A 12,632-nucleotide genomic window follows, 5' to 3' on the forward strand; every position below is an offset into this window, starting at 1 on the left:
AGGGAAGCAGGCTCCCTGCTGAGCAGAGAGCCTGATGTGGGGCTCAATCCCAGGACCCTGGGATCATGACCTGAGCCGAATGCAGAGGCTTTAACCCACTGAGCCACCCAGGCGCCCCTTTTTTATTTATCTGACAGAGAGAGAACACAAGTAGGCAGAGAGGCATGCGGTGGCAGGGCCGGGGGTGGGGGGGGAAGCAGGCTCCCCACTGAGCAGAGATCCTGATGCGGGGCTCGATCCCAGGACCCTGAGATCATGACTTGAGCCAAAGGCAGAGGCTTTAACCCACTGAGCCACCCAGGCACACCCCAGTTCTATCTCTGAATTGCTTGTACTATTAGTTCTTCAGCTGGACTGTAAGCCCCTCCAAATGGGGGCGACCTCCACAGGGCCCAGAGCTCCCCCAACCCCAAGGACGTATTCTGTGAATACAGCCGGTGATATGTCTACCTCAGGACTCATCTCTCCAAAACAACCAAGAAGAGAGTAAAAATCCTGTAGCAAAACTGACCGCTGAGAGCTATCCATCCCGGGCACCCAAGGGTTCTTCCTCAGGCTTGAGAGAGAAGCTGGTTCACAGAACTTGGTTTCCCCAACTCAATAGGAAGTGGTGTTTCAGCAACAAGGCTGGAACCAGAGGACAGCACTGTCCTGTTTTTGAGACATTCAGCCTCACCCAGGCAGGCCACTGCATCACACAGTAAATAGCAAAGCTTCTGGGGGTGGGGGGGTGCCCCCTGGAAGGGAACAGCTCTGGCAATGAGACGTGGCAGCCTCACACCCAGGCTAGGGGAGAAGTCCAGGTCGCTGGTTCCCTCTGTGCCAATCACTCACAGGAAGGACACCTGCAGATCAGTGAACAGGAGGTCGAACACTCCTCCTTCAGGTTCAGGCCTCCAAGCCTGTTCCACAGCTGGTCCAGAGGCACAGGAAGTCTGCGGCTGAGCGAGTCAGCAGGAAGCCAGGCACCCCAGGGACCCAGCGTGTGGACCCACAGCTCCCACTCCAGACCTTCCAAGATCTCTTTGGCAGGAAGATCGCTGTCCGTAAGTTCAGACTGATAAATATTTACTGAGCCCGTGCTGCCTGCCAGGCTCTGTGCTAGGAGCTGGGGACAGTGGGACGAGGTGGGACAGGCAGATTATTTCCATACAGAGTGGCAGGCACAGTGGTGGAGATACTGTGATCGCAGGAAGGAGGGACATCTGGAGGGGGAGGAGGGCTTGTCAGGAGAAGGCGATGCGCGTGGTGAGGAAAGAACAGGAAGAGTTCGTCCGGGAAAAAGTAGGAGCCAAAATGTGGACAGCGGACCCAAATCCTAAAGCATGCAGAAGGACGCGTCACATGTCCTAAAGGCCAAGGCGGGGGAGATGGGGTCGTGGGGCCCAAGGGCAGCAGCGGGATGATGGCGAGCTTCGCCGGCCACACTCCAGGTTTCAGCAGGCGGTGCGAGCCACTGGTGACTTTTAAGCAGAGGCGACAAAAGGTCAGCCCTGCGTTTCAGATACCTTTCTCTGACACTGAGTGGAGGAAGGCGATCAGAGACAGAGGGACCCGCATGAAGCCGTGCCAGAAGCCCAGGCAAGCGTTGGAAGGACCTCCCCTGGGACGGTCTTCGTCACGGGAGGAGGACACTCTGCCAGCAAATCGACTGCCCGGGGAGGGCAGCGCACCTGGAGGCCGGGAGGCGCACCTGCGTCAGGCCGGGAGGACGGCGCCCACCTGGCCGGTGCCTGGGCCTCCTGGCCGCTCACCTCCAGCTGGTTACGCAGCTGTGTTTGGAGTCTGACTGGGGAGCTCGTCCCCAACCACAGAGAGGGTGCCCAACCGTACTCAACACGGCTCAGCAGGTTGGGGCAGAGCTCTAGCAAAGACCAAACAAACGAAATTACACGCCCCTGGGCAAGAAGTGGAAGTCTGGCTCAGAGCCAACCCAAATCAGCAATTGCTCCCAAGCGCTGAGCTCACCCTCCCCTTCGCCCTGTGCTCCCAGTTCCCCGAGGGCTTCCCAGCCCAACAACAGCACCCTCTCGGGAGGATCACCGTCCTGTACCCCCATCCTCAGAGCCACACCCCCTCTCTCACTTTTGGTTTAAAGCCCCCAAAAGAGGACCTCCCAGGCCAACATAAGTAGAGAGAGTCCAACTGCGACGCACAGACGACACCCATCCGGGCACCGACCACGGCCTACCGTGTGCTTCTCCTTCAGATCCATGGGCCCAGAGTACTGCAGGCATGCCCAGGTGAAGGCGGTCACCCCCAAAAGGAAGGCTCCTCCCCAGCATGGACAAGGCCCCGCGACTCTGTCACAGCTGCAGCATCTGGACAGAAAGAAAGGAGAGACCCCGTGAGCCCAGGTTGCTGAGAAACACGACAGTGTTGCCTACACAGTACAGCAGCACATGAAGTCCGGAGCCCGGGGCACCGGAGCCCCCCAGACCTGTCCTGGCAGCACAGCTTCCGCAGGCGCTCAGCTTCGGGCGGATTAGAGGCACCTAGCTGGCTCAGCTGTGTCAAGATTACTTAAATAAATGAAAATGTAAAAAAAAAAAAAAAAAGGTAAAGATTAGGAAAATGATTAATTAATTAATTTTAAAAATAAACAAAGGGGGCGCCTGGGTGGCTCAGTGGGTTAAGCTGCCTTCGGCTCAGGTCATGATCTCGTTCCCGGGATCGAGTCCTGCATGGGGCTCTCTGCTCAGCAGGGAGCCTGCTTCTCTCTCTCTCTCTCTCTCTCATCTCTCTGCCTGCCTCTCCATCTACTTGTGATCTCTGTCAAAAAAAAATAAAAATAAAAATAAACAAAGGTCAGCATCAAGGTAAACTGGGACACGCACACACACGTCCACACATGCACATGCATACACACAGGCCCACGGGCCTTAAAGCGGAGCCTCCCGCATGCTTTGCTGACAGGGCAGCGCTCTAGGGGCACTTGGGCGGATACCGACCTGGATGGCTGAACCAATGTGATAACAATCTGGAAAGTGAAGACTAGCCCTACCTCCCCATACACCCCCTGACCCTCCCCCGCCCACCCACGCAGTAGACACGCTTTAAGAATTTCAGGCCATGGGGCGCCTGGGTGGCTCAGTGGGTTAAGCCTCTGCCTTCGGCTCAGGTCACGATCTCAGGGTTCTGGGATCAAGCCCTGCATCGGGCTCTCTGCTCAGCGGGGAGCCTGCTTCCCCCTCTCTCTCTGCCTGCCGCTCTGCCTACTTGTGATGTCTCTCTTTGTGTCAAATAAATAAATAAAATCTTTTAAAAAATAATAATAATTTCAGGCCAGGGAGGGTTTGGGTAGAGTGCCCTCGAGTAATCTGGTTTGGGGCCCAAGGACTGCCTGGGGAGAAGGCGCTAACCTGCGGCTGGGGGCGGTGCTTTCTGGGGCCTGCACCAAAGCCTCGGAAAGTGGAGCTGGTCAGAAGCCCAGGAGAACTGACCCATAAAAGAGCAATCTAGGAACAAAAAAAAAGCTATGTCCAGAGACCCCAGCTAGAATGCCAAGGCTCCGCGGCCACCGATCCCACTCCAAAACCCCACGTCATTCCTTGCAAGGCAGCCCCAGCGCTGCCCTCATGGGTTGGCGCTTCCACATCTCTTCCGACCCCTGAGGTCTGCAGCCAGGGCTTCGGAGCGGAGCGAGCTAGCCCAGGGGGTCAGACACAGACAGCGACACTGCAAGCAGCCTCCTAACGCTGTGACATTTGGTCTCTGGCAGCCGACTGAAACGCGATCCTGAGAGGACAATCCACCGCTCCCCAAGGCCGCTCTGACTCACGGGGCCCAGGCCCTGTTTACGAGCTCAGCTCAAGGTCCCCGAGCACCCCCTCCCACCAGGGGCTAGATGAGGTAGTGGCCACACAGGGCAGGGCACCAGAAGCCAGATGGGGATGGCGCTTGGCTCCTTCTCCCAACACAACAGGAGTGAAATAACTCTGCGGCCAGCTGGAACCACAGCGTTCAGAGAGGGCAGCCAGGAGCAGGACATTTCTCTAAGAGTCTCTGTTTTCCCATCACTCCATACGTGGGATTCTGGGAAAAAAAAGTCCCCAACTGTCTGATCTGAAACCGGCAGCTAGACCCTTAAAGGGCCAGTTCTACCCTGGTCCGTTGTGAGATGAAGCATAGGGTTCAAATTCAAATACCCCCGGTTCAAATCCTGGCTCCAGCATGTATCAGATGCCCATGACCTTGGCAAATTACTTGTCTCCCTGGGCCTCAGTGTTCTCGTTCAGAGAATGATGCTTATTTCACAAAGAAGCAACAAGGATAACATAAAATATTATTAGCAGACGATCTAGTACAGTATTTAGCATATAGTAAGTCTTATTAAATACTTGCCATTACTATCACCAGGAAACAAGAAATATGAACAAAGTGCCACCTAGGTGAAGAATAAAGGCTCAAGGGGTGCCTGGGTGACTCAGTGGGTTAAAGCCTCTGCCTTCAGCTCAGGTCATGATCCCAGGGTCCTGGGATGGAGCCCCGCATCAGGTTCTCTGCTCAGCAGGGAGCCTGCTTCCTCCTCTCTCTCTGCCTGCCTCTCCCCCTACTTGTGATCTCTGCCTGTCAAATAAAGAAATAATATCTTAAAAAAAAAAAAAAAAGAATAGACTCAAAAGTTAGGAGAAAAGGGGTGCCTGGCTGGTTTAGCAGGCAGAGTATGGGACTCTTGATCTTGGGGTCATGAGTTCAAGCCCCACGCTAGGCCTGGAGCTTACTTTAAAAAATAAAATAAAATAAAATAAAATAAAAAAATTTAAAAAAAGTAAGGAGAAGAAAAAATAAATTAAAGGTATAGAGATTGCAAAGAAATATGTAAAACAGAATTTATTTGCAGAAGACTAGCTCATATGGGAAAAATTCTAAGAGATAAAATAAGTATGCAACGTTACAAGTTACAAGGTCAAAATACAAAATTCCTATATGCTATGATGAAATACAGCAAATATTTAGGAAAGGCCTTTTTTTTTTTTTTTAAAGATTTTATTCATCCATTTGACAGGGAGAGATCACAAGTAGGCAGAGAGGCAGGCAGAGAGAGAGAGAGAGAGAGAGAGAGGAGGAAGCAGGCTCCCCGCTGAGCAGAGAGCCCGATGCGGGACTCGATCCCAGGACCCTGAGATCATGACCTGAGCCGAAGGCAGCAGCTTAACCCACTGAGCCACCCAGGCGCCCCTAGGAAAGGCTTTTAAAAACAAATATGTAAGGCCTGTACACTGTTGAGAGAAATTCAAGACCTAAATAAATGGAGAGATATGCCATGTTCATGGGTTGGAAGACTCAATATTAATATTAACATTTAATATCTAAATAATTAAGTTAAATGCTAACATATATATATATGTTATATATATATATATATATATATTTTTTTTTTTTAAGATTTTATTTATTTATTTGACAGAGATCATAAGCAGGCAGAGAGGCAGGTAGAGAGAGAGGAGGAAGCAGGCTCCCTGATAAGCAGAGAGCCTGACATGGGGCTCGATCCCAGGACCCTGGGATCATGACCTGAGCCGAAGGCAGAGGCTTTAACCCACTGAGCCACCCAGGTGCCCCTAACATTTATATTAATATATTGATCCCATAACCCTGAGATCATGACCTGAACCGAAATCAAGAGTCGGATACTTAACTCACTGAGCTACCCAAGTGCCCCCAGTATCCGTACACACCCATCAGAATGACTACAATGGAAAAGACTGACCATATTTCCTGTTGGTGAGGAGGGGAGCTCAGAAACTGGTGGGAACATCACGGGTGCACCCACTCTGGAAGACATTTTGGCAAGTTCTCTTAAAGCGGAGCATCCACTCACTAGATCTCCCAGGAATGAAAGCATACTTCCTCAAAAAGAACTGTATACAAATGTTCATAGCATCTTTATTCAAAAACAGCCCCAAGCTGGAAAGGATCCAAGCGTCCATTCACACGTGAATGAACCGGGGTATACCCATACAATGGAATTCTGCCCAGCAACCAGACGGAATGAGATACTGAAACACATGACAATGTGGTTGAATCTGGAAAACATTTGGTGAGTAAAAGGAGCACAGAAGTGCTCACGGCATACGACCCCGTTTCCATAAAACTTCGAACAGGCAAAATTAATCCATAGTGACAATAAGCAGAGGAGGGGTTACCTGGGGTCACCAGGAGGGAAAGGCTGCCAAGGGCACAGGGATCTTTTGTTCAAAACCTTGACTGGGGGTGCTGGTTACAAGGGTGCATACATTTGTCAAAACTCTTTGAACTGTATCCTTAAGTCGGTACATTTTATCCTGTGGAAATAATACCTCGGGGAGCCCGATGCGGGGCTCAATCCCAGGACCCAGAGATCATGACCTGAGCCAAAGGCAGATGCTTAACCATCTGAGCCACCCAGGTGCCCTTAAATAATTAAAATCTTAAAAAGAAGAAAGAAAAGGAGCAGCAGCAGCCACCGCCAAGGCCCACAGAGTGCACTTAGGAAAGCTTCAGAGGGGGAAGAGGGAGAACCACCCAAAGCAAGAACTAGAAATCTCAACAAAGGCACCAAGGAAGAAAAGCATGGAGCCTTTTTGAAAGATGGTTTCCTGGGACGCCTGGGTGGCTCCATTGGTTAAGTGTCTGACGTTTGATCTCGGCTTAGATCTTGATCTCAGCGTCATGAGTTCAAGCCCCCCCCCCCAAAAAAAAAGATGGTGATCTAATATGTTCAGTTAGAGCAGAGTTAAGTCAGAGAGAAGAAATGAAGCGACACTGAGCGGGGAGTCAGGGGCCAAAATGCACAGATGAATGAAGGCCAAAACAAAGTGACCCTGGGGAGTCCCTGGAGGTTCCCGAGCGGGTCCCAGTATCTTAAGAGGGTAGAGAATGGATCGGGGGAAAGGAAAGAAATTATAAGCAGAAAAAGTAGAAGAAAATTATAGTAATCTTTTTGCCGGGATGAGTCTCTAGACAGAGGCAGCATGGTAGCCATGGGAACAAAGGGATGGATGCTTCCTGCTGCCAAGTTCAGAACCAGCATCAGAAAGAGCTAATAGGGTGCCCAAGGTTCAGGTTGAGGGTGAGCTGAGGAGTTCGCTGCCCTTCCAATTCCTCCAACACCATATTCATTAGCTGTGCTTTCCACCGAAAACACAATGGGGTGGATGGTACTCAGTTGAGTTGCTGTGCCCAAAGGGAACTATCTGATGGACTGATGTTCAGCTGGAGGGAGGTTTCAGGGTTCCATCCTTGGTGGGTACTAATCAATATTTTTATCAATGACTTACACCAGGGGGGCAGACCGGGATTCAACACGAGTTTAGATGATAAGAGTTGTATAAAAAACAAAAATGGAACAGGCTGCCCTGAGGGGCAATGAGCTCCCCGGCACTGCACGGATCCAAGCAGAGGCTGGGAAATTATAGAGATAATACATTAGGTAGCAAATAAGAGATAACCTTTACCTGTGTCTTCTAACCCTGAGAGACAAGGAGATAAGGAAATCCAGCAGCTACTACACATGAAAAGATGGTCAGTCCATGGTCACCTGGGTGGCTCAGTGGGTTAAGCCTCTGCCCTCGGCTCAGGTCATGATCCCAGGATCCTGGGATCGATTCCCGCATGGGGCTCTCTGCTCAGCAGGGAGCCTGCTTCCCTTCCTCTCTCTGCCTGCCTCTCTGCCTACTTGTGATCTCTCTCTGTCAAATAAATAAATAAAAATCTTAAAAAAAGAAAAGGAGAATAGATGCTCAGTCCCACTTAGAACAGACTACCCCAAGAGAAGAAAGTTTGGAAGGTCTTCACCACCCGACTTCAAGGTTTATAAAACTACAGTCATTAAGGCAATGTGGTATTGACCCTGTAATAGAAAATCCAAAAATAGATTTAGATATACATGGCCAATTGATTTTTGAGAAGGCTGCAAAGGGTTCAGTGGAAAAAAGGTAGTCTTTTCAACAGACTGCACCGGAAAAATCAAACCATCAGATTAAAAAAAAGAAGAACTTGGAGACACAGCTTGCACTCTATACAAAAATTAACTAAAAATGGATCCTACACCTAAATGTAAGACTGTAAGGAAAGATAGGAGACAAACTCGGTGACTTTGGTTTAGATCTCTTTAATACCAAAAGCACAAGCCACAAAAGAAAAAAAAAATATTAGGTTGGAACTGAGTGGCTGAGGACAAGAGCAGGCGGGGAGAAACTGGACTGTATCTATTTTTGTACCTTTTGATTTTCAAAGCATGTGAATGTATCAAATGGATCTTTAGAAAGTTAGCAACCTGTCACTTCTGGATATATGTCCAAATGAAGTGAAAACAGGGACTCCAACACCCATGCGGACACGTACGTTCATAACTGCATTATTCACAATCACCAAGAGAATTGGCGAGACACTTGGGAGCAACCCAAGTGTCCATCCAGAGACAAATCGATGAATAAAATGTGATTCACACATACAAAGGAATATTACTCAGCCTTAAAAAGGAAGACTATGCCGCTATTTGCTACGACACAGATAAACTTTAATGACCTTACACTAAGGACAGACGTTGTAGGATTCCCCTTATTGAGGTTTCTGGAGTGAGCAAACTCATACAGGCAGCAAGTAGAATGGTGGCTGCAGGGACCTGGGGGCAGGAGGGGGAGTGAGAATATAGTGCTAACGGGCACAGAGTTTCAGTTTGGGCAGATGCAAGAGTTCTGGAGCCAGACTGGTATGGATGGCTGCACAACAGTGTTAATGGACTAAATTAGTTAAAACGGTCAATTTTTTGTTATGTGTATTTTACTACAATAACAAAAAATCACTAACTTCTGATTCTGATTTAGCCGTTAGCTTTGGCTTACCTGACCGGACGATATTCTCCCCTTTAAGGATATCGATGCTCTTTTAAACACACCTTTGATTTTCTCTCCAGTGTATATCTTTTCCCAGGATCTCCCACTATTTTCTGTTCACCTCCCTACTAAGGAATATTGCTGTCATGCACCTCCTTCTCAAAAGGATCCTGAAATTAAGAAAACTGGGTTCATATAATTATGCTGAGATTTCTGGTTTCCCAAAGGCTGCCTGAAGCCCTGAAAGGGTCTCCTTTCCTTGGACATCCCCCAACTCCCCCACCACTCGGGTCTCTGGGGCTAGGGAAACACAAAGCAATCAGCGTCTGATGGGCCCAGCTTGAGGCAGGCATCCCGGCGGCTCTAAAGCCGGCCCTTGGGGCGCCTGGGTGGCTCAGTGGGTTGGGCCTCTGCCTTCGGCTCAGGTCATGATCCCAGGGGCCTGGGATCGAGTCCCGCATGGGGCTCTCTGCTCAGCAGGGAGCCTGCTTCTCCTCATCTCTCTCTCTGTCTGTCTCTCTGCCTATTTGTGATCTCTCTCTCTGTCAAATAAATAAATAAAATCTTTAAAAAAAATAAAAAATAAAAAAAATAAAGCCGGCCCTTACCCTACTTGCTGCGCCACGTGACCAGCACTGTTTACTACTGTCTCAGCAGCCACAGGCATAGCTTATCATTACACAAACCCCTGATCACCAAACCACACATGCTGGCTGGCGGGTCAGTTCCAGAAGAAAAACATTCCTGCTACAGCTTTGGCCTACCCTTTAGTTCACCTGTGCTACTAAGAAACCGATCCAGGCTTGGAAACCAGGGTTCAAACAATAGTTTTAAAGGAGGCTAGCTTCTAGGTAAAGAAAGACACTCTCAAGGAAACACCACTGACACAATAACACGATAAAAAATACTGACACACATTTACCAGTGGAGAAGTGCCAACCATGACCTGGAACCTTCTCATTTGGACACCAGCAATGGATTTCGAGGCTGTGTCTTTCCAGCTCGGACTGGTTGTAAGAGCTCATCCTCCACTCACCAGGTAAGGGTCAAGAAAGCCTCCCATGTAGGTAGTATTTACATTAGCGCCCACCCCTTCCCTATAGAAATGGTTTCCCAAGCCCAGCATTAGGGAAGGAGCAGTGGGGAAGAACCAAAAGGATCGTGACCTTCACTTCTCATTAGTTCGGCAGGAGTTAAGCTTTCCAAAAGGCTGATTCTCAACACTTGGAGCTGGCACTCCCTAGCAACTCCTCAAAATAGAAATGTGAAGGGCTTTCTGTTTTCTTCCATCTCACCGCCCAGCCCTGGCTCTCCCGGCCTAATCTTCTGATGTCGGGTCACCACAAAAACAAGGGGCAGGGTAGGGGATGGGGAAGTTCAAGGGCAGTTAACTCTCAATTATTTGGCAGCTGATTATCAAGGGGATGATTTGTACTTCGCCTCCCTAGTGAAGGAACTGCTCCTTGGTATCCACCAGTTTCTCTATTTGAAGTTGTAACAAAAAGAACCAGTGAACAAGGAAATTAAAGCTAACACACCAGCTAAAATAAGACTTCAGAGAATTTGTGGATTTTATTTGAACATGCTGCCCCTGTTCCAGGGTTAATAATAGGCTACATTCTGATGTGTTCTGATTTGTAGAGTGATTTGCAAACTTTTTTATTCCAAGCACCATTTTTACTGGATTCTAGATGATGAACTTATACCTGTGTCATTGCATTTTTTAAAAAATTGTAAACTACCTCTTAGAATAGACCTCTTAGAATACTAAGGTCAGCCCTTCTTTTGCCAAGATTACAATAAAGACACACCAGAATGGTATTTCTTCTTCCTTCCGTGGTTCTCAAGCTCCTTCTGCCTCCACACTGTTATTATACAAAACCCACCCCCATTAATAACACTACAACATTACAATTGTCCCCCCCAAAATGGAGGACTCCCTGCCTTTCTGCCCTCTCAAATGAGAATCACTGAAATCATTTCACCCCCAAATATATAGAAAGACCACAATAAATATTAATACAAGAAACCAGCCAGGGAACTACATGCTGGTTACTTACATATAAGGAATGCAAAAACCTAGTAAGTGCTAGCCCCCCGTGCTATATATATACCTAGAGACAGAGAGCCTCCACATCCTATCTCTAATGCAAGAGATCACTCTACAAGAAGCTCAGAGAAGTTAAGGTACTTGACTTCTCAGTCATACCTAGAAAACAACTGATCCGGTGGACAAAGAACTTGTGAATCTGGACTTCAGAGTTCCAGTCCTGGCTCCAGGTGACTCTGGCCCTGCCCTCTTTGCCTCCCCCAAAGTTATTCTCCGCCTTCGTGAAATAAAAACGTAAAAACTCCTCCCTCCCCACTTCCACCAGTCCCAGAAGACCCGGGGGATGGCTGAAGCATGTGGCTAAAGCTGCGTGTGTTGGACAAAGCATGAGAAAACGCTGATCTCCTCTGATGCAAAAATCACAGGCTTGCAGGAAAACTAGATTCCGTACAAAGCTCCCTCCTTTTTTCCCCTAGAGCCACACAAAAACTCGGAAGCGAGGGTGGGCTGTAGCAGCACGTGACCAAACCGACGAACACGCCGAAGGGCAGCCCGTGGTTCCACACCAATGAAAGGAGGGCAGGGTTTCCCTGGCATCTGGCCCCGGGCAGCCGGCAGGGGCTCGCACGGCGCCACGCGGGGGGCTGCCAGACCGGACTTTAGGGGTGTGCGGCAGGGGAAGGACGGCACAGCGCACAGCACATCAGTCGGTTTGCAGGATGACAAGTGTGTTCCTACAGTTGCTTCTAAGGAGTCTTTAAACGTTTGTGGAAATACGGAAGGAAAAAAAAAAAAAAAAGGCAGGGCGCGCTCCGACTGCTCCTTCGCCGCTCAGGTTTAAGGCCCTTCGGCTCCATCCGGCCGGACAGGGTCAGCACGAGGGCCCGGGCAGCAGCTGAGAGCTCGCAAGGGGCACAACGGTCTGAACTGGGGCGGGGGGTGCGGGACCCCAGAGGCCTGTAAGTATGCTGGGCGTCGGCGCTGGAAGCCCCCTGAACCAGGGCCCAGACACCACAACCTTGGGACAGGGATTCATTGTTGGCAGGAGGCTTCGATCTGACGTGGGACCCCCAAGGGGCCAAGCCGGGCCCCAAGGGCAGGTGTGAGCACCTGGGGAAAGGAAACGGCCAGGAGCTGGAGGCCAGAGCCCGTCCCTTGACTCCCCGTTCGAAGAGATCCCCCGGGGCCATTTCTTGGGTGCAGACCCCAGACTCCTCTCTCCTTGGCCAAGCATCCGGAGGGCGTGGGAGGCCGAGCCCCATGCCCCCTTGCTTCCCTGCTCCCCTTGCTTCGGGTCACGGGCCTTCTCGTACTTACCGGGGCCCGGGGGGCTGTCTTCCTCTCCCGCGTCCTCTTCCCTCCCTGCCCCCTCCTCACTTCGCGTCCCCTCCTCCAGGGGCCGCGGCCATGTCCTTTGCTGGCAACTCTAAGGGGGCTTCCCTCCCTTCTCTGACAACCAAGACGCCGCTAGCAGGCTAAAGTTCTGGACGCCGATTGGTGGGAATCCGAGACGGGTGGAGAGTCCTGGATTCTTATTGGCTGTGGGGCGCGCTAGGCTGTAGCTGAAACAGTCCCTCTGGGAGCCTGGCGGAATTAAAGGCCGAGTGAGAAGGGCGGGAGAGTAGGGACCCACTGTCCCTCCATGGGTGTGTTACTCTGATGCTTTCAGGTGCAGAGGTCCTGACGAGAGGCGAAGGCAACGGCTTCCACCTCAATTACTTTTCCTATACTAAAAAGAACCGCGCCCAAGCCGCCTTTTTTCT

General features: G+C 50.2%; 1 long non-coding RNA gene across 2 annotated transcripts; it reads right to left on the reverse strand.

The window, feature by feature from the left end:
* Positions 1-1,059: 1,059 nt before the first annotated feature.
* LOC132003695 (uncharacterized) lies at positions 1,060-12,299 on the reverse strand. 2 transcript variants are annotated; one of them, XR_009400271.1, is made up of 3 exons: positions 12,187-12,299; positions 2,192-2,321; positions 1,060-1,318 (listed from the first exon to the last, which is right to left on the reverse strand). It is a non-coding gene; the product is annotated as an uncharacterized LOC132003695 (long non-coding RNA). The 2 variants fall into 2 exon arrangements; XR_009400270.1 differs by lacking the exon at positions 1,060-1,318 and adding an exon at positions 1,326-1,673.
* Positions 12,300-12,632: the final 333 nt, after the last annotated feature.

This window comes from Mustela nigripes, chromosome 16 (assembly GCF_022355385.1).
Source record: "Mustela nigripes isolate SB6536 chromosome 16, MUSNIG.SB6536, whole genome shotgun sequence".
NCBI classification, from domain to species: Eukaryota; Metazoa; Chordata; class Mammalia; order Carnivora; family Mustelidae; genus Mustela; species Mustela nigripes.